Below are 22447 nucleotides of genomic sequence, written 5' to 3' on the forward strand. Positions count from 1 at the left end.
GTCGGTCTCTGCTTCTCATTAAGAGGAGCTTCTGTTAGCAGTAGAGAAGTTTTTCAGATTATCGTCCAGTTTACAGGCAAAGCTCATGGTTGATTCCATTGTCAACTTTGATGTCTCTCTGGTCTAGGGCCAAAAAAGTTAGCTGGTAAACCAGCCTTTGCCTCTGTTTAGTAGTTTGGTGATTATTATTATTATTATTATTTTCTATTTTAGGTATTTGCTTGTTAGCTGTAACTTCTGAAGATGAAGGATTTATATTTAAACCGTTTCTGTTTATTTCTAAATTTTAATTACTGGGCGCTATAAAATTTTAAGAGGTTCTCTTAATCAAATTTTTGATGAGAACTTTTAAGCAGGATCGGTGAGTTTTGTTACCCAACTAAAAACATTTTAATCCTGCATTCTCAATTTTTCAGAAGCTAGGCAAGCCTCACCATATGTTTGATAAGTCTAAATTCTGCTTATGCTTGCAAGTGCGGTGCTAATTTTATACAATGAGCCATGATAAGATTTTGATAGGTCATGATTAAACTTAGGATTTAAGTAAACAAAATAAGACTGGCCCTTTTTGTTTTCTTTAAAAAAATTAGTTTTTATAGTTTTGTTGGTTACCTCATGCCTTCATGCCACTTAAGAGTAATTGAGATGTACCAACCAGGTAAAGTTCCGTGCTTTTTAATCAACAAGCTGTTTCTTGGTATATTTATGGGTGTATTCGTGAAGTATAGGGTACTTATTTGTGAAATACAATGGTTGAGGTTTATTTTTTTTCACATTTCTGAAACGTTTTTAATTTGTGTAAAGGTAAAGATGTGCTGATACATTTGTATTTTGGATATTTCATTGTGTGCGGTTCTTTTTTGTATTTATGGGAAAAATGAATAATTTAATTTGCTCCTTAATTTTTTATACTCTAGGGACTATATTTAAAAATTTTTTTGTGGAGAGTGTTAGCTTAAAACTATGTTTTAGAAAGATAAAATGAGCTTGAACTCTTGAACAGAGCCAGCCATTAAATGTTTCAGATTTATATTTGGACACTGCTGACTATAGTAGCTAAACATACATATTAGGCAGGCAGATCATAACCTGGTGAGCCAGTCTTAGTTTACTGTCATAATACCTTTTCCATTGAACTTGTCATTATCTTGCTTATAAACCAGTCATTGGCTTCTGGGCATGGAGTTTTAGAGTCACATAAAAGTGGATGATTTTTATGGAGTAATTCTTCTTGTAAACATGCTTGAAAAGAAGCTTCAGATCATACTATTTTAATTTTTTGGATGTTCTGTCATGGGTATCATAAAACAAGGTGCAAATTACAGAGGTGGGTTTCTGTAGCTAGTAAGGCAGGGCATGTAAGTATTTGTTGAATGCAGATTATTGAAAGCCCCACCCCCCCTTTTTTTCTTGCAACTTAAAATAGCAGCAGCTGTCAAATGAACTTTTTCATTGAGCTTTGTTTTAAATATTTGATATATCAACATTGAGGGCATCTCTATGGAAGGGCAGATGAAGAAAATGTAAATTTCAGAGTGCTAAAATGCTGTTTCCCAATCCTGTTTCACATCCATTGAATGGAATACTTGTTTGAGTGTTTCCATTTGAATGTTAATTTATTCTGGTAACTTTCGAAGTTAATTTTCTTAATATGATGATATGGTAGATTAGAATTGCATTATTGGGGGTTAGTTAATTCAAAGTCTTTAAAAATATATAGTTTTCCATTGTAACTTTATGTTTGAATTTGGAGATGAAAATATCATGGCACTATTTAGATTTAAGGGTGTTTTAAGGACCTTTGAATTTTTCCACATTTAAAGTATCTGTCCAGAATTATTCTTGCTTCTTAACTATTAAAGGATATGAGATGCTTTGCTGCATGATAATATTGTTGGTACTGAAAGAGATCTTCATGTGAAGTTTCTGTGTTTGCAGCTGTCCTAGCTTCCTAATGTCTGAAGTTGAGACTCCCAGTGTGGTATGTTTAACTTGGAAGTTACTTTTGATGACAAACCCTAGAACTTTGTAAAAATCAAGGAACCTATCAGTGTATTTTATTTTAAAAGAACCCCTCCCGGCTCCCTCGTCCCCCCCCCCCCCCCCATTTGCTGAAACCTTTGTGGTGGGTATAACCTTTTCTGTGTAATACGAATGTAAGTCTAAATGAGTTATTTGAGATGTCCTTTCTGATTCTGGATTCAGCTGCTTAAAAATTTTATATATATACACACACACATGCATATATATATATATATATTTGTCTAATACGTTAAAGCATACACTATAAGTTGAATATAGGGCTATAGATTTGGAATAGAAGTTTTAAATTAGTGGAGGATTTTAGGATTAGCCAAAAGTCCACTCCTTTTAGTTTGGTTGGTATAATTAAGAATGATTTGGGGAAGAACAGTTTAATATTAGTGCGCTGCTTCTGTAGCTTTGTCACAGCTGTCCTTTTTTTAAAAATCTTAATCACTGTCAGGACAGAACAGATATTTGGAGGATGTATGTTACACATTTTACCCAAATATTTGTTGAATTAGACCTTGACCAATTTAGTGGATCAGGCTGTTCTCCACAGTTGCTACTTAGGCCATGTGTCGCTACATAAAGGCAACATGTTGTCTGGATTCTGAAGCATACCACTGAATGCTAGGGTGTTAGAGCTTCTGTTCTCACCACTCCTGTGGAAATTAAAAGAGCTGGATGAGTATTGGAAATACTATATTTTTAGGGTGGCATTTATAGTTTGTGGACAGTTAAGCTGATTTACTTTTCTCTTTCATATTTAGTAGTTAATGGCAAGAAAGCTGTCTTTTTTTTTTCTTTGAAAGCTGTCTTTTTCTAATGTAAAAGTCTTTGAAATGAAACAAACCAAGATAATATGTTTTTACCTTAAGTGCATTTTATTTTGATCCAAACAATTTGTCTAATTTTCTGAGTGAGCATTTTTGACTCCTAAGGGAGACTGAGGGGTAGGGAAGGTAGAGGGGAGATACTTCAGAGAAAGCTGGGCTGTGGTGGGGGTGATGGTGAGGCGTGGGTTTCATTGGATTTGGGAGACTTAAGAAATCTGTTTTAAATGTTCAAGTTGCTAGAAACCAGAGTTCTCTTAGTTGTAAAGTCAATGAAATATTGTGGTAGCTTGGAGGAAAGATTATGAATATGGCATTGGCACCTGCCGAATGATCATTCTTGTGAAATAATATGTTTATCATCCTTGACCAGTTTTTAAATCCTCCCCAGCCCCCAATTTATTTTCCTTAAAGTATAATTTAGGGAAGATAAACTTTTTATACAATTTAAAAACAAAGAATGTTACAGGCCTATCTTGAAATTAGAGGTGTGACGAGAAGAGAACATATTGCCATTATGATGAGTTTGATTTATGGGAATATTTTTAGTTTTTGGAGATCCTTAAAAATAAAACTGAAGTGCACTTAATAAGCAAATCTAGGTTTTTCAAAACACAGGCTTCTTTGTCACATGTTTCATTTTTACATTCTAAGAGGAACATCTCTTTTAAAGATTAGACTTCCAGATACTTTTTCATGTTGCATTTTCTTTCTTGCTTTGTCTTTTTTGTTTGTTTTGTTTTTTTTAAATGAAAAGGTGGTTACACCTTGTTTGTGGAATAGGGAAAAATAGTACTTGGCTCCTCTAAACTATACCTTTTCCTTGATCTAAGTGAAGTGAAGTTACTCAGTCGTGTCCGATTCTGCGACCTCATGAACTGTAGTCAGCCAGTCTCCTCCATCCATTGGATTTTCCAGGCAAGAATATTGGAGTGGGTTGCCATTTCCTTCTCCAGAGGGAATCGAACCTGGGTCTCCTCCAATGCGGGCAGTCTCTTTACAGTCTGAGCCACTAGGGAAGTGAGCATCTAAATTGTGAAAAACTGGTTATTTAGTATAACTCTTTGGTCACATTCAAAATAAGAGATTGCCAAGGGTGGTCAGATTTAGTTCTTTTTCGTGTAATTATTAATGCTGGAGTACCTTTTCTCATTGGAAAAAAATTGTTTTAAGTTTGATAGATATTGAAATAATCAAATCAGCAGACTATGAATCATTCTCTCCCTCTTTTAAAATTTTGTAATCATTATAAATTATATTTGATTACATATGGATTACCAGGAAATTGTCTTTAGGATTTGATAGAAAATATAAAGCTTGGCTTATTAATTGGCTAGTATTTGACTAGCCAGTTAATCCATTTTAGAAATTTTAAAAAGTATTTGATTTACTAAAACAGCATTTATATTAACTTCAAACTCTTTAATTTCTTCTTGCTTTGTTGCATATTGTTCATAAATAAAATGTTACAGTTTTTGAAAAACAGAAGGTAAACTTTGCAGAAAATAACTTGTTTAAAAAATGTTTCCTCCCCTATAAAGCTATTATTTTAAAGGCGTAAAAACTTCATTACCGTATATATTGACTGTGTGTTACCTGTTTAATAATACATCAAGAGTCTTGTAGGTCTGGTAAACGATGCTACTTTAGATAAATAATGCTCGGTCTTACATAGTTAATAAGTTAGATGGACTGATAACACTGAAAATTGAACCCGACTTTCTAGAGACTTTTTTTTTTAAAGAGTATAATACTTCTGAGGACTTTAAATCTGTAATTTATTGTAACTTTTAATGAGATTAAATAGGGTACAGTGACATAAAACCACAATGAAAATTAGAGGTTATGTGCTAGATAGCCTATAGCTATGATGCTGTTTTTCACTACATTCTCAAAACATGTTTTGGGCCAGTTTCAGTGGAGACAGTACAGGTATCTCTATAGTATATTAGTTATAGTTTTATATTTTAAGTTAGATAAGAGTAGTATTGGGTTCAAAAGTATTAGGTTTTTAATCGGGTTAGTATACTTTAAATCTTTTTTTGTAGCTGGATCATTGACTCTGACCACAAATAAATGAAATTTTATTATGATAGGTAAAACAATGATAAATAAGTATTGAAAATTAGTACATGTTTGAGTGCCCATTAACTGCAAATTACTGTCTATGGATGAAGAGTAAGACATGATAATCTCTGCTTTGAGGAAGTAGATTCTATGAATTTTATTTTTGTGATAATCTTTCCGTCAAGTCTAGCCAATTTAGTAGTATAATAGCCTTATATTGCCTAACAGAGATGTGTTGTATTATTTAGTCGCTAAGTCGTGTCCAACTATTATGTGACCCGTAAACTGTAGCCTACCAGGTTTCTCTATCCATGGGATTTTCCGGGCAAGAATACAGGAGTGGGTTGTCATTTCCTCATCCGGGGAATCTTCCCAACCTAGGTATTAAACTTGCGTTTCCTGCATTGGCAGGCGGGTTGTTTATCATTGAGCCACCAGGGAAGCGGTTGAGTAGTGTAATTGCTTTCATTGCCTTATGGAGACATGCGTATGTTAATTTAAATGAAGGAGAGGGTCATTTCTCAAATACGGTTAATCTCATTCTCTTAGTCTCTAGTGTTTCATTCTGGACTTGCCCCATTCTTGTATTGCCTGAGCAAGTTATTAAAAGATTGCCTCTTCTAATTATATTATTACTTTCTCAGTTTGGAGTAGGGCTCTCCAAATCTTATTCTTATGCCATCTGTGGGAAGAAAACAGGTGAAAACTGGGTACAGATAGAATTTCGTTTTCAGTCAGTTCAGTTCAGTTCAGTCGCTCAGTCGTGTCCGACTCTTTGTGACTCCATGAATTGCAGCACGCCAGGCCTCCCTGTCCATCACCAACTCCTGGAGTTCACTCAAACTCACGTCCATCGAGTCGGTGATGCCATCCAGCCATCTCATCCTCTGTTGTCCCCTTTTCCTCCTGCCCCCAATCCCTCCCAGCATCAGAGACTTTACCAATGAGTCAACTCTTCGCATGAGGTGGCCAAAGTACTGGAGTTTCAGCTTTAGCATCATTCCTTCCAAAGAACACCCAGGGCTGATTTCCTTTAGAATGGACTGGTTGGATCTTCTTGCAGTCCAAGAGACTCTCAAGAGTCTTCTCCAACACCACAGTTCAAAAGCATCAATTCTTTGGCACTCAACTTTCTTCACAGTCCAACTCTCACATCCATACATGACCACTGGAAAAACCATAGCCTTGACTAGACGGACCTTTGTTGGCAAAGTAATATCTCTGCTTTTGAATATGCTATCTAGGTTGGTCATAACTTTCCTTCCAAGGAGTAAGCATCTTTTAATTTCATTTTAAGGTACTTTTAAAAATATTGAAATTTCTGGCTATAACTCATTTTGAAACCACTCTTCAGAAGGGATATTATTTGTGTACTTAATTTGTGTAAATCAAGTCTGTCTTATGTTGAGGTCCTTAAAACTAGTCATGCAAAAGGCAAGTGTTGTATTGTGTTTCTCCTATTACGATTGTGTATGATAAATTCTTAATGAACTTTGACAATTTGGTAACATTTTGATATTTTATACATGTGTATTTAAAATGGGATTCGTTTTCTTTTTGGCCACACTGTATATCTTGCAGGATCTTAGTTCCCCGACTAGGGATTGAACCCAGGCCCCCGCAGTGAAAGTTGTGAGTCCTAACCCCTGGACTACCAGGGAATTCTCTAAAACTGTTTTCTGTATGGAAACCTACTCAGAGTGTTAGGGACTATAGCATAATTGGTTTCCTAATAGCTTTTGAGTAGAAAATAGTTGGAATGCTTGCCTTGTCAGTTGCCCTAAGCCTAGTGTGACAGTGCTGGAAGTATTTCTAGTGGCTGCTTTGAAACTTGCAAAATCACTTTAAAAATATCTCATATCTGAAGGTATATCTAGCTTGAAATTGTTTCCTATTATCTGATTGGAAGAAAATGAAATACCTCAATTTATAACCTATTTTTATAAAATAACAATGTATTCCATTGTAGGGGAAAGGTTACATTAAAAAAATATAAAATCATATCTAAACTGTTCTTTGGTCAGAGACCATGTCTCAAAGGTTTTTATATCTCCTCAACTGCCTGCTTGACATTGGGGAGTCAAATATAATTATCATTGATAGTGTGATAGTGAAGTCACTCAGTCATCTCCAACTTTTGTGACCCCATGGACTGTAGTCTAGCAGGCTCCTCCGTCCATGGGATTTTTCCAGCCTAGAGTACTGGAATGGGTTGCCATTTCCTTCTCCAATAAAAGTAGTCATAAACCATAAAAGTAGTCAAATACTGGCATACTTTATTGAGTAGCTTGACTGGTACCTGACGAAGCAATTGTGAATGTATCAAAGACCCATTTGACTTCTCAAAACACTACTTTTCCCCTCACCTTCTTAATTCTAGCAAGTGAGTTTGTTTCTTAGGTAGAGGTCAAACAGATATCAACTTTCTGCAGATTTCCAACCCTTTACTTCAGAGTATAACTTATACCATTACCCATGTTGTTTTTCTACTACTCTCTCAAGAAAAGAAATACCTCTTTTCCTCCAAGACTACTCCCTATTCTCTTTTGTGGATTTCATCCTAAAATGTTTTTCAGCATCTTGAACCTATCCAGTAACTTCAGTCTCTCTCTTTTTCTTGACCTCTTTTCTTCAGCCTTAAACAGGCATCTTTTAATTGTGCCTCCACAGGTCTGTGGACCTATCTTCCCTACTCTATTTCTTCCGCATTCCTTTATGTGTACTCTAGCCTCTACTTGACATTGTAGCTCTCTGTCCATGCCACTCTAGTGAAGTTACTCCCACTAAGCTCTCCAGTAGTTTTCTCTTATTCATGGTTTGTGTATCCCTCCAGATGATTGCGTCCAGTCACTATTCAGTTCTGAGCTTCTTGTAGCTCATCTTCTGAATTGTCTCCTGAACTCCCTATTTTTCCTGTACAGGTAGCTCAAACTTAATTGATAATCTTATTTCCAAATTTGTTCCTTTTTCTGCATTTCCTTTTTGGTATTCATATTCATTTTCTATTGTGGTTTTAATGTTTGAAACTTTAAGTCTTAAACTATTTTTTTTTCTGATGAGTGCATTAAAAAAAATACTACTAAAAACAAGACACACAGCCAAAACTGTGCTTTGCAAAACAAAATCTTTCAGTTTTTATCAAGTCTCTTTTTTGGAAATTCATATTAAGAAAATAAAGTATGTATAAAAGCTATATGAAAATATTTACAACTTTATAAATGTGAAAAAACTGGAAAAAAAGCAGTCTAGCAACTTAGATATGCATATGTGGTAGAATATTATGCTGCTGTTTAAAATAAGAGTAAAGATATCCTGTAAGAGAACAAATTGACATCAGGTTATACATGTATTATGATTATAAGCATGTAATAAAGCATACATTAGAATGACTGAAGGAAATGCTTTTGTGCAAAATGTTAAATGTCACAGATTAGTCCACTCATTCTAGCCATCTGATTTCAAGTAACGATAAGGCTTAGTGATAATTTCTACTCTTTGAATTTGCAAGGCTTCTATGAATAAATAACATTTAAGTTATAACGTTGTAATATGACCATTTTGGCATATTCATCGTGTATAGTTAATATGTAATCATTAGTTTTACATCTGAGATTCTATCTAGCCTCTTACGCAATTACCTGAAAAATGGCATGAGGTCAGTTTTGGCCAATAAGAAATTTTTAGTTATTATCTGGAGGATAAATTTCTCATCAGTAAGCTATAACTACTTTGTGGTCATTTTCAAATGATTTAGTGTGTTTTTGTTTTATGCCATGGAATCAGTAGCTAGCCTTAATTTTGAACTTAAAAATTAGGGGGCTTTCCTGGTGGTTCAGTGGTAAAGAATCCGTGCACCTTTACAGGAGACTCAAGTTTGATCCCTGATCCAGGAAGATCCCACATGCAGCAGAGCAACTCAGCCCCTTGGCCACAGCTATTGAGCTTGTGCTCTAGAGCTTGGGAAACGCGACTTTTGAGCCCATGTGCTGCAGCCAGGGAAGCCAGCTTTCCTCAAGCCTGTACTCCACAACAAAAGCCACTGCAAATAAGAAGCCTGCCCAATGCAAAGGAGAGTAGCCCCTGCTCGTTTTAGCACAGCCAAAAATAAATAAAATAAATTATTTAGGCAAAAATGTGTTAGATATTACAGAAACTTCAATCTGAATTACTTTCTTTTTTAAAAAATTTATTTTATTGAAGTATAGTTGATGAACAGTGTTGTGTTAATTCTGATGTATAGCAAAATGATTTGTTTATACGTATATATATACATATATATATCATTTTTTCATATTTTCCGTTATGATTTATTATAGGATATTGAATATAGATGTTGAATATACTGTATACCCTGTGGTATATAGTAGGACCTTTCTGTTTACCAATGCTATGTGTAATAGTTTGCACTGCAGTCCCCACTCTCAGTTCATTGCCCCTGCCCACTTAACAACCACAAGTCTGTTATATTTGTGAGTCTGTTTCTTTGAATTAAACATTTTTTGAATTAAACTTTCTTAATCATGTTTTTATCTTTTAATGCATTAGTGTTGTTAAGAAAACTCTTTAGCCAGATAAATCTTGAGTTTTTCTTATCATTATAATTCTGATACATATAGTTATATGGTATCCTATATGACAGTGTGGCTTTTTACACTGATATAACACATTTTTTTCAATGTTTCTGTGAGCTTGTTGTGGAAGAAATAAATGTTTATGTGACCCTTGCCAAATGGATATAAATCTGCAGTTTTAGTTCACAGCTTATTACATGCAGCCCAACAACGTGTCACTTTAAGAAGTTAGTGGTTAGAGGTAGTCAGAGCCAAACAGAAGCAGTTGTAATAGTTCTAAGAATTCAGCGTCCTCTAAGAGTACTTTTGAGAAGCTGATTGTTTTTCCTCTGTAGGGCTTTATGAATTGCTTTGTTCTTTAGTTTTTTTTCTGGCTTTCTTAAGGATATCCATTGTAAATTTCTGCCCTGTCCTCTTCCTCAAATTTGTCATGAGAATAAGAGTGAGATCTTTGTTTTTCTTAATATAGTCTCATTTCTGTTCCTTCTATTGTTTCTCACTTGATACCATAGAGATTCCAGAAGCGCAGGATTTCCTGATGCCATGGTGAAAGATCATCTTCACAAGATGTATATGACATTTAAAATTTGAAACTAAAGTTTCTTTACTTAGAAAAGTATTTGAAGGTACTTCACTAAATTCCTCAAAAAGGACTTTTCTATAAAATGGCTTATCTGGCAACCAGCTATGAAGAGAGAGAACATAATTATAGGGAGAAAAAAAACTATGAATTTAGCAGTGTAGGTCACATCAGGAACATACAGGGTCTTAACATAATTTGGAAAGAACAAGGAATTGACTTTTTTGTTCCAGTTTATTTTTTCAAGCCCTAAAATGTCTTTCATAAAGATTTTTCAAAACCAAAAGTACTAAAATCAAGCTTATGCAACTGTAAATATTTGTCTCTTCAGCTCTTAGAAATACAAAACTGTTATTAGTGTGTGCATGGTGGTGGGCAGCTACTGTTCTCACTTCACACTAGTTTTTAGACTTGCAGCTCATGTAGTATATATAACTCTTGAGTGATAGTACTCTTAGTTATGTATGAAGAACACTGTACAGAAAGAGAATCTTAAAACTGTTTATTTAGCATAGCCCATAATTTAGAAAATTTTTGTAGAACTTGACCTTTAATTCTATAAATGTTCATTTAGAACTTTGAACTCTTATCTCTTATAAAAGTCTTAACTTGTCAGCAGCATTTTTTTTTTCTTTATTTTGGTTGATCAGCAGTGGATGTTTGATCAAATTATTAATCTATGATTCACCTTCCTCTGAATTGTTTCAGAGGTGTTTTAGGTTAGGAGATATTCATGCTTTAACAGTTGGTTACATGGATTTTTGTTTTAATAAGAAAAGTTTTGTAGTGATTCTTTTGGGACAGACTTTTCTACAAAGTAGAAAACAATTCATTTGGCTTTCTAGAAGAGAGTTATTTTATTCATAACCTAAAGATGTAAGGCTGTTTAATTTTTCTAATAATCCATTGGTAGGTACTGGCATTAGTAGATATTGTGTGATGAATTTAAGGAAATTTTCTTTTGTACTTGTTTTATAAACTAGATTTGAATTATGAATCTTAAAGTTTATTTCAATAAAAAGAGTTCTTCAGAGGAACTTTTCACTTTTAGTCAGCTTTTCTGTCAATATTTCCATTTCTGAGTTTTGATTTTTACATAGCTTCAAAAAAATCTAGAGATTTATATGCTTTAGAAAATGTAGTTCTTAAATACTGTTTTTCATTAACTCTCTTCTAGCCTTTCTAAAGACTTGTATTGGCAGGGTGAATTCTAGCAGCTTTGAAATGTCCACCGGATCACTTTCTGTTCCAAAAGTTGGAATGTTTTGCTAAGTCAGATGAAGCTTGTTATTTAACATGCTGATTTGTGTTATAGTCAACACATTCCCTAGATGCTTTGTTCACAATACTGCTGGAAAATACCCAAGACTTTAGTGTTTTCAAATAAATGTTTTGTAGGTACCTGAGACAGCAGGTTTATTTTATGAAGCTTTACAATTTGAAGTGGTTCATGTATATGCATTTTCTTACATGAAATATTTTAGCATCAGTAATCTCCTGGATATAATAGGCACAGTGACCTCTTTAATAATATAGATATTAAAAATGGCCAGTGAAGAGTTAAACTTACTATTCACACTGAAAACTTATTTTCTGGCATACCCTGTCTTTTATTTTTAAGAAGACTTGTTTTGTTTTTTATAAATATGTACTTTAAACAAAGTAATTGAAAAATGAAAGCGTGACTAGATACTACTTTTTATTGACTAAATATTGCTAGTCATATAGTTTGATTTTCTAATTCCTGTTGTAGAACCTTGTTTAGAAGGTTTTTGAAGAATAAAAAGACTCTTTTATTGTCAATTTATTGGACCACATAGTGAAATACTAAATAGTTTTAGTCTCTGTTGAATGAAGAAGTTACATAATGACCCAAAGCTTGAAAAGCAAGTGTGAATTAAGTAATATATTTTAATGAAAAGATTTCCTGTCACTGCTTATGAATACTTTTTTATTAATGGGGGCACATGATCCCAGGGACTTGCTCTGTGCCTGACAATTCTAGGTGATCTAGGCCATACGCTAGTAAAGTAATGCTCAGAATTTTCCAACCCAGGATTCAGCAAGTAAACCGTGAACTTCCAGATGTTCAAGCTGGTTTTAGGAAAGGCAGAGGAACCAGAGATCAAATTGACAACATCCGCTGGATCATCAAAAAAGCAAGAGTGTTCCAGAAAAACATCGATTTCTGCTTTATTGACTATGCCAAAGCCTTTGACTGTGTGGATCACAATAAACTGTGGAAAAGTCTGAAAGAGATGGGAATACCAGACCACCTGACGTGCCTCTTGAGAAACCTATATGCAGGTCAGGAAGCAACAGTTAGAACTGGACATGGAACAACAGACTGGTTCCAAATAGGAAAAGGAGTACGTCAAGGCTGGATATTGTCACCCTGCTTATTTAACTTCTATGCAGAGTACATCATGAGAAACGCTGGACTGGAAGAAGCACAAGCTGGAATCAAGATGCCGGGAGAAATATTGATAACCTCAGGTATGCAGATGACACCACCCTTATGGGAGAAAGTGAAGAGGAACTAAAAAGCCTCTTGATGAAAGTGAAAGAGTGAAAAAGTTGGCTTAAAGCTCAACATTCAGAAAACTAATATCATGATATCTGGTCCCATCACTTCATGGGAAATAGATGGGGAAACAGTGGAAACAGTGTCAGACTTAATTTTTGGGGGCTCCAAAATCACTGCAAATGGTGACTGCAGCCATGAAATTAAAAGACGCTTACTTCTTGGAAGGAAAGTTATGACCAACCTAGATAGCATGTTCAAAAGCAGAGACATTACTTTGCCAGCAAAGGTTCGTCTAGTCAAGGTTTTTCCAGTGGTCATGTATGGATGTGAGAGTTGGACTGTGAAGAAAACTGAGCGCCGAAGAATTGATGCTTTTGAACTGTGGTGTTGGAGAAGACTCTTGAGAGTCCTTTGGACTGCAAGGAGATCCAACCAGTCCATTCTAAAGGTGATCAGTCGTGGGTGTTCGTTGGAAGGACTGATGCTGAAGCTGAAGGTCCAATACTTTGACTACCTCATGCGAAGAGTTGACTCATTGGAAAAGACTGATGCTGGGAGGGATTAGGGGCAGGAGGAGAAGGGGACGACAGAGGATGAAATGGCTGGATGGCATCACCAACTCGATGGACGTGAGTCTGAGTGAACTCCAGGAGTTGGTGATAGACAGGGAGGCCTGGTGTGCTGCGATTCATGGGGTCACAAAGAGTTGGACGTGACTGGGCAACTGAACTGAGGCCATACCTAAGATATTCAGCAGTTCATTCTCAAATGAGTAACGCTTGAAGAGCAGCCTTGTGCAAGAAAAGCATTGTCAATTGACAAAAATTCAGACCTACAGAAAATTTGCAAGAATAGTACAAAGAATTCCTGTGTAGTTTTTCACGTGGATGCTTCAAATGTTAACACTTTTACCCCATTTGCATTTACCTTTTCCTCTCTATATCTGTGGTTTTTTTTCCCCCTGAACTTTTTGAGAGTACGTTGCAAACTTGATGTCCATATACCCCTAATTTCTCTTCCATAAAAGCAAAGGCTGTTTTGTTTTATATCTGTTTTCTGTAGTCTGGAAAGTTTCTCAGTCTTTGTGTTGTTTCCTGATACTGACATTTTGAAGAATACTGCTAGTTGTTTTGTAGAATGGCCGTCAGCTTGGATGTTTGTTTTCTTGTGCTTAGAAGTAGCACAGTGAAATATATTCCTCTCAATACATCATACATGGAGTCACTGATGGCGATATAGCCCATTACTAGAGATTTTAACATTGATCACCCGGTTAACGTGACATCTGCCCGTTTCTTCTTTTTGATTAATACGTATCTTGTGGGAATGTACTTTAAAAATACGTGATTGTCAAGAACTATGAAAGGTCTTGCAAACTAACAGATTAGGAATGGCTGCTGCAGGAGACAGACTCTGAGGTAAGAGATAAAGGACTTTATTATTTCTCACTTACTGAGCAATAGTAGTAGTCAGTGGGTCAGTATTTCCTCTGTTTCCCCAGCTCAGTTCTCACAGGGTGATGCAAACAGGGCCAGGTGACTCAGGCACAAGAGGAGTTGCACTGCAGGAGTGGCACCCCAGGTTTGGAAAACTCAAATCTTTTGTAAGGGGCAGTGAACCTGCCTGACATGCGTGCAGGAGGGAGTCATTATCTTGGCGTGAAGCAACCTGCCCTTTGCTCAGGAAGACGCTATCTCTACTTTCCAAGGCTGTTCAGTATACAAATATCCTTGAGAAGAGACTCCGAAACAAAGGCATTTAGTGTCCCTGCTTACAAGACTCCGAGAAGCATGAGAGATCCATGGTGAATTGTCTCCCAAGAATAATATCCTGTTATTCTTGAAACTTTCACCATTTTTTTTAAATTTTATTGGAGTATAGTTGATTTACAGCATTGGGTTAGTTTAAGGTATACAGCAAAGTGATTCAGTTATACATATATTCATTCTTTTTCTTACCCACTAGTTTTTGCACCCATTGATAATTCTTGTTTGAATCAATTATTATGGTTGTTGCCAAGTAGTTAATTTTTAATTCCATCATTCCTTTACATTTATTGCTTTTCCCTCTTTCCTGACTAATTATCCCTTGTCGCTTACTTGTGCCCCATGGGAAAGCTTCCTAAGTAAACTACTCGAATGTAGGCCTTTTTGTAAGAATCTGCATTTAATTGGGCTCAGTCTTAAGGTACCTCAAACTCAGTGTATCTAAAATTGAATTCAGTTTTTCCTCTCTCATTTATCCTTTAAAAGAATTTTTTGGTTCACATTTAGTTACCATTTTTTCAAGTCAGAAGCATGATTGTGACACTTCCTTCATTCCTCACCAAGTTCTGTGGCTCTTATCTCCTAGTCGCCTATCACTATTGGTAATCAGCAGTGTCTCATTCCATTACTTCTGCCTTTGCTTAGACTCTGATCAGCTATTATCTGGATTATTAGGGTAGTCTTTCAACTGTTATTTCCGTTATCGTCTCTTTCCAGTTTATTGTTCACAAATTTTCCTGAGTTATCTTTCTAAAATACAAATAAGATTAAAAAAGTGCAAATATGATTATATTGATTTCCTATTTAAAACATTTCAGAGACACCTCATCACCCATAGCTTCTTAGTATGGAAGATGAAGTTCTTTGTGATTTTCTTTTTAAAGTTGTCTTTCTTCTTCTCAAGAGAATCTTTTTCTCCAGCTGCCCCTGGCAGCAAGTATGTTCTAGAGCAGAGGTTGGCAAATTTCTTAAAGGGCTTAATGGGAAATAATTTAGGCTTTACAAGTGGCATATGATCCCGGTTGCATGCATTTTTTCTCTTTTTTTAAACCTTTAAAAATATAAAAGACATTCTTAGCTTGTGGGCCATACAAAAATAGTCTGGGTGGAATTTGGCTGACTGTAATTTATGGGCCCCTGTTCTAGCCACACAAAGCCAATGTGTCATATTTTTCACTAGTCTCTTCTCTTACACGAGCTATTGGTTTGTGCTATTGGAATATCCTTCCTAAGTAGCAGACTTCTTTCCATCATCTTTCAAAATCTAGCTCAGGTTAACTTCTTAGTGAATCCTGTGTTCTTTCAGGCATAGGTTAATCATCCCCTTTTTTTGCTACCTGTGTGCACCATATATCCTTGTTACTGCCCTCATTAGTAATGTAGCTATATGTATACATGTGTTTGCCTTTTCCCAGAAGGAGCTCATTGATGAAAAAACATGCTTCATTGTTAAATCTTCCTCCTCCTAAATATTTTTACTTGAATTGAAAGAAAAATTTAAAAATTGAAAAAATGGGATGCAATAGTGTATGGCTGACTAATAAGCTAATAAAATATATCTAAAATCGTTATATATGTTCTAGCTCTTAAAATTAAAGAGGATATCCTCTTCTCTGGTACGTTTTTTTTCCTTCTGTATTTAAAATTAATGTACATTTAGGCTATGAAAGTATAGAGAGTAAAAGAACCAGTTCCTGTGCAGCTGCCACCCTGGGTACAAAACCGTTCCTGCAGTTGAAGTCTCTCCTTTTCCCTTTCTTCTTGGCCTGTTATAATTTCTGTGCATGATTTTATACTTTTGCCACATACTTAGTGTATCTAAAAACACAATATAGGTTTGTTTGCTATTGACTTTAAATAAATAATACATGTTTTTCTGCAACTTGTTTCTTGTTTTACATTGTTCTGGGATTTATCCATGTTGATATGTGTAATTTACATTAATTCGCTTTGCTGCATGTCTTTCATTCTAACATGCACAATTTTCCCCACGTTTTCACATCTTTGAAATTGTGATAGTATCTTAGTGTCTTAACCTTATAATTGTTTTCTTTTTGCAGTACAGAAATATATGATGATTGTGCTATAAGCCACAGTTGTGTGTTGTATGAAAAAGTCAAAACAACTATATCCATTCCTTTTCTGACGGTTGCTTCAAAATTTTGTTCCTCTGCAGCAGTGAACATTATTTTACCTGTTTTTGTTTGTTTGATTAGTGCTTTTACCTTCTTATTTTTTATTTTTTTTAAATACTAAAAATATTTTATATTGGGGTGTAGCCAGTTAACAGTGTTGTGATAGTTTGAGGTGAACAGTGAAGGGTCTCGGCCATACATAGTCATGTATCCATTCTCCCCCAGACCCCCTTCCCGTCCAGGCTGGCACATAACATTGAGCAGAGTTCCATGTGCTAAACAACAGGTTTTTGTTGGTTATCCACTTTAAATATAGCAGTGTGTACATGACCTTCCCAAAGTCCTTAACTGTCCCTTCCGCCTGGCAACCGTGAGTTAGTTTTCTGTGAGTCTCTTTCTGTTTTGTAAGTAAGTTCATTTGTATCACTTCTTTTTAGATTCCACATATAAGGGATGAGATGTGATGTTTTTCCTTCTCTGTATGACTTAACTTCTCTCAGTATGACACTCTCTGGATCCATCTATATTGCTGCAAATGGCCTTATTTCATTCTTTTTACTGACTGAGTAGTATTCCGTTGTGTGTGTGTATATGTGTGTGCATATGTATATATATACACTGCATCTTCTCTATCCCTTCCTGTAGATGGACATTTAAGTTGTTTCCGTGTCTTGGCCATTGTAAACAGTGCTGCAGTGAACACCGGGGTGCATGTATCTTTTGGGGCCATGTTTTTCACTGGATATATGTGAATTAATTAATCTCTGCGAGTTTTTTAGACATTAAAATACTCTCATAGATTATTAACTCATATATCATTTGAAATATATGTTGACAATTAGGTCAGTTAACAGGAATTCAAACTTCCGCCCAAATAATACAGTGTTTGGAAAAGGTTTTCATTTGTGGTATCATCATAATTATTTCAGGGGGTGATGTTTTAGAAAATCTATACAATAAACTAATATTAATTTTAAAGTTACATTTATGAGCTAATCCAAGATAAGATGGTTAAAGTGGCATTACAATAATAAATAGTTGTGCAGTTAATAGCTTTTTTCAGTCACTCTAAGTCAAGTTGTGTGATACTTGTCTTTAGTATTCTTCTCTATGTTTGATATCTTGTCCTTCAGCTTTAAAGATCTTAAGAAGAAGGTCCTTTTATCCCTCAATAAAATGTTGACGAATTCTCAGTTGAAACAGAAATGAAGTTCTGATATTGATTGCATGGTGTCCAGTTACAAATATCATAAGAATGTTTCTGAATGAAAATATTTTAAAAATGGAAAAAAATGGAAACCTTTTCTAAGTATATTTATGAAAACAAAGCTTTTAAGTCTGTGCATGAACCAAACTGGAACAATTTATTATTTACATGAAACTAGATTAGAAGACAGTATTGTTATCTTGAAGACTTCTGTCTCATTTGATCTCTTTGTCAGACCTAATGAATCAGTCATTTGTACAAAAATTAGAGTTGTGATAAAACTAGTGTTTGCAATATCATATAAAAAAATAAGTGAAAATGTGTGAAACTGTAGAACACCTTGAGTCTATTCGTTTAACTCTGTGCTAGACTTTGTGAAGAATGCAGCAGTAGTATAAGACTCTGATAACAAAGTCTTGCAGAGATGTTGGTACATTCATGTTCACAGCAGCATTATTCACAGTAGTTGAAAGGTAGAAGCAACCCATGTATCTTTAGATGACTGAATGGATAAAAATATGGCATAAACATCAGTGGGATATTAGCTTTAAAAAGAAAATTCTGACACATGCTGCAACATGGATGAACCTCGTGGACATTACGCTAAATGGAATAAGCCAGTCATCACTGACTTGATGGACGTGAGTCTCAGTGAACCCCGGGAGTTGGTGATGGACAGGGAGGCCTGGCGTGCTGCGATTCATGGGGTCGCAAAGAGTCGGATACGACTGAGCGACTGATCTGATCTCATCTGATCTGAAAAGGATAAATGTATAACTAAACTCATGGGTAGTCAGAATTGTAGATGTAGAGTACAGAATGCTGGTTGCCAGGGGCTAGTGAGAGGGGACAATGGACAGTTGTTTAATGGGTAGAATTTTAGTTCAGAAGAGGGAAAAAAGTTCTGGATATGGATGATGGTAATGGTTGCACAATAGTGGGAATAACTTTAATGCCACTGAGCTGTACACTTAAAAATGGTAAATTTTATGTTATGTATATTTTACCACAGTTTAAGGAAAAAAAATTAATGAAGTTTGAACAAGTAGAAGAAGAAAGTTGAGTAAGGAGAATGCAAGGCATTAAATATATTTTTGATAGAATATTTTAAATAAGAACCTTATTACATAGTACCATGTTTAAGTTTGGCAGAAAATGACCCAGAATTTTCATATTGGCTCAGTGGGTAAAGAATCCACCTGCAATGCAGGAGACTCAGGAGATGCGGGTTTGATTCCTGGGTTGGGAAGATCCCCTGGAGGAGGACATGGCAACCCACTCCAGTATCCTTGCCTGGAGAATCCCATGGTCAGAGGAGCCTAAGGGGTACAGTCCATTGAGTTGTGAAGAGTCAGACATGACTGAAGTGACATGAGCACGCAAGATGTTCAAAGTATTTCTATCTCTGCTCCCTCCCTCCCTTTTCAGAAGGTCTGATATTGTATAATAATATTATTATATTATAATGTATTATTATAAGAAAAAAGAAACTCTCTATGGTTAGTGGTGGTTTGGTTATCAACATTGGTTACATTGCTGTTTCAGTAATTGTAAAAGGATGTGAAGAATTTAGATAGATATCAGATGAGTCTTAAAATTTTTTTTAGAGGAATGGGAAAATAAGGCCTGTTCAAGTACCCGAGATTATTAAACCCGAGGAATGGAAGCTTAATGGTTGCTCTACCAGGAGGCTTGACTGTCCTCAGAGTGCCTGTACAGGTAGCTTCAGCTTTCAAAAGGGTAATATTCCAAAACTTCATTTCTTAGTCAGATGGTAAGAACAAATGACAGAGTTTATGAAATACAGCTGCAGAGGTGTAACCGTATGTATAGCAATGAAAAATAATGGGAAATATGTAGTAGTGAACTAAATCAGTGTTTGGAACCTAAGCAGCTTCTGGGAGTAATGACTATACTCAGTAAAATTCATGAACACCAAGGATGAGAGACTCCTCTCAGGTTATGAGTTAATGTGAGGGTGGGTGGGAGAAGGGAAAGACTTAATACCTGTGGTCAGTTTGATTAGTAATTTAGAGTTCCTTTCTTGTGGTCTATTATAACAACTATCTCCAGCGTTACCCCCTCCCCCCTTTTTCTTATGTGCTGTGTAAATTATGTGACACTTCTACCTTGTGTCTTAGAAAGAATTTTCTAAAATGCTTTTCGAGATTGGTACCCCAGCGCACAGTGTTGGTGAGAGGTAATTACTTTTTCTAAGCTTCCTTTAGTTGGCCCTTGGATTAAGCTGATTGTCTGCCTTCTGGCTTGGCATGTTGGAAAAGGAAAAGTAGTGACAGCTGGATTCAGAAATTGCATTAGTTTCGTTAACATCTCCAGGTAAATTATCTGGCTTTTGGCTGTTGTCCATGTTCAGTTTAGTCACTCAGTCGTGTCCGACTCTTTGCAACCCCATGGATTGCAGCACACCAGGCTTCCATGCTTCCCTGTGTATCACCAGCTTCTGGAGCTTGATCAGACTCGGGTCCATCGAGTTGATGATGCCATCCAACCGTCTCATCCTCTGTTGTCCCGTTCTCCTGCCTTCAGTCTTTCCCAGCATCAGGGTCTTTTGCAGTGAGTCAGTTCTTCACATCAGGTGGCCAAAGTATTGGAGTTTTAGCTACATCATCAGTCCTTCCAATGAATATTCAGGACTGATTTCTTTTAGGATTGACTAGTTTGATCTCCTTGCAGCCCAAGGGACTCTCCAACACCACAGTTCAAAAGCATCAATTCTTCGGCCCTTAGCTTTTTTTATAGTCCACCTCTCACATCCATACATGACTGCTGGAAAAATCACAACTTTTACTAGACTGACCTTTGTTGGCAAAGTAATGTCTCTGCTTTTTCATATGCTGTCTAGGTTGGTCATAACTTTTCTTCCAAGGAGCAAGCGTCTTTTAATTTCATGGCTGCAGTCACCGTCTGCAGTGATTTTGGAGCCCCCAAAATGAAGTCTGTCACTGTTGCCATTGTTTTCCCATCTGTTTGCCATGAAGTGATGGGACCGGATGCCATGATCTTAGTTTTCTGATTGTTGAGCTTTAAGCCAACTTTTTCACTTTCATCAAGAGGATCTCTGGTTCTTCTTGGCTTTGCTGATCTCACACGCTAGCAAAGTAATGCTCAAAATTCTCCAAGCCAGGCTTCAACAGTACGTGAACCGTAAACTTCCAGATGTTCAAGCTGGATTTAGAAAAGCCAGAGAAACCAGAGATTAGATTGCCAACATCCGGTTGGATCATATTAAAAGCAAGAGAGTTCCAGAAAAACATCTACTTCTGCTTTATTGACTGTGCCAAAGCCTTTGACTGTGTGGATCACAACAAACTGTGGAAAATTCTTAAAGAGATGGGAATACCAGACTACTTGACCTGCATCCTGAGAAATCTGTATGCAGGTCAAGAAGCAACAGTTAGAACCAGACATGGAACAACAGACTGGTTCCAAATTGGGAAAGGAGTGCGTCAAGGCTGTATATTGTCACCCTGCTTATTTAACTTATATGCAGAGTACATCATGTGAAATGCTGGGCTGGATGAAGCACAAGCTGGCATCAAGATTGCCAGGAGAAATATCAATAACCTCAGATATGCAGATGGTACCACCCTTATGGCATAAAGTTGTCCATGTAACACCTTGGTTTAACATGGCATGGATTGGCCTAGGAGGGTATATCTTTTATTCTCTAGAACTTCAACCTGATGTTTCAGACTTGAGGGCCCTGAATTGGTCAGACTTGAATTTGCCTAGGTTTTTGTACAGACTAGATCATTGATTCTCAGATGTTTGTGTGAATCTAAATGGCCTTGGGAACTTGTACACATATAGGTACTTGAACCTCATTGCAGACTTATTGAACCAGAATCTTTCTGAAATTTTAAATATATTTTTACTGAACTTTGTATTAAGGAAAAATGTAAGCATTCAAAAGGAGACAGGATAGTATGATGACCCCTTTTTACTTACAATTAAGCTCCTTTGGTAATTTATGGCTAATCTCATTTTATCTATATCCCCATCCACTTTCTCTTCTCTATTAGTTTGAAGCATATCCCAGGTATATTATTTCATGTTGAAATTTTTTATGTATATATTTTATTAGGTTTCCAGATGATTAAAAAACTTTTGAACAGTTAATACATGTACAAAGTAAAAAATAAGGTGGTTAAAAGAACATATAAAGTAAATCTTTCTCATTGCTCCCAGTAGTCTTACTATTCTCTAAGGCAAAGCAGCCTATAACTTATTTATGTTTGTATAGATACTAATATATTTGCAAAAATATAGATATATAATTCCCCCTTTAATTAAACATATATGGTAATATCTATTGTAAAGTACACATTTTCCTAAATTTTGCCTTTTTCATATTACAATATTGGGAATCAGGTTGCAGCAGGTTAAATAGGTTGTTTTCATTCTTTTTCAAGAAGATTCTAGTTGGTCTGTGTATCAGAGTGGATGTCACTCACGCCTTTTGCATGGGTGTTTAGGTTTCCAGTGTTGTGTCTCTGCACATAGTGCTCCGTGAATACCTTGCACCATATCTGAATTGTCAGATTCTTGATCAGGGAACATCCATGCATGTGTGCTAAATCACTTCAGTCGTGTCAGAGTCTTCGTGACCCAATGGACTGTAGCCCACCAGGCTCCTCTGTCCATGGGATTATCCAGGCTCACTAGTTCCATTTAAAAAATTATTTTCCTGTCTCTCCTGTTTATGTTCATGCTTT

The 22447-nt window shown here is 36.0% G+C and overlaps 1 protein-coding gene across 4 annotated transcripts in view; it reads left to right on the forward strand.

Annotated features, from left to right (window-relative positions):
* The window catches only part of HIPK3 (homeodomain interacting protein kinase 3), an 83416-nt gene that overhangs the window by 1664 nt on the left and 59305 nt on the right, over positions 1 to 22447 (forward strand). The gene's annotated exons all lie outside the window — the stretch shown is intronic.

This window comes from Bos grunniens, chromosome 15 (assembly GCF_055505025.1).
Source record: "Bos grunniens cultivar Pamir isolate PY7600 chromosome 15, Bosgru_T2T1.0, whole genome shotgun sequence".
Taxonomy (NCBI): domain Eukaryota; kingdom Metazoa; phylum Chordata; class Mammalia; order Artiodactyla; family Bovidae; genus Bos; species Bos grunniens.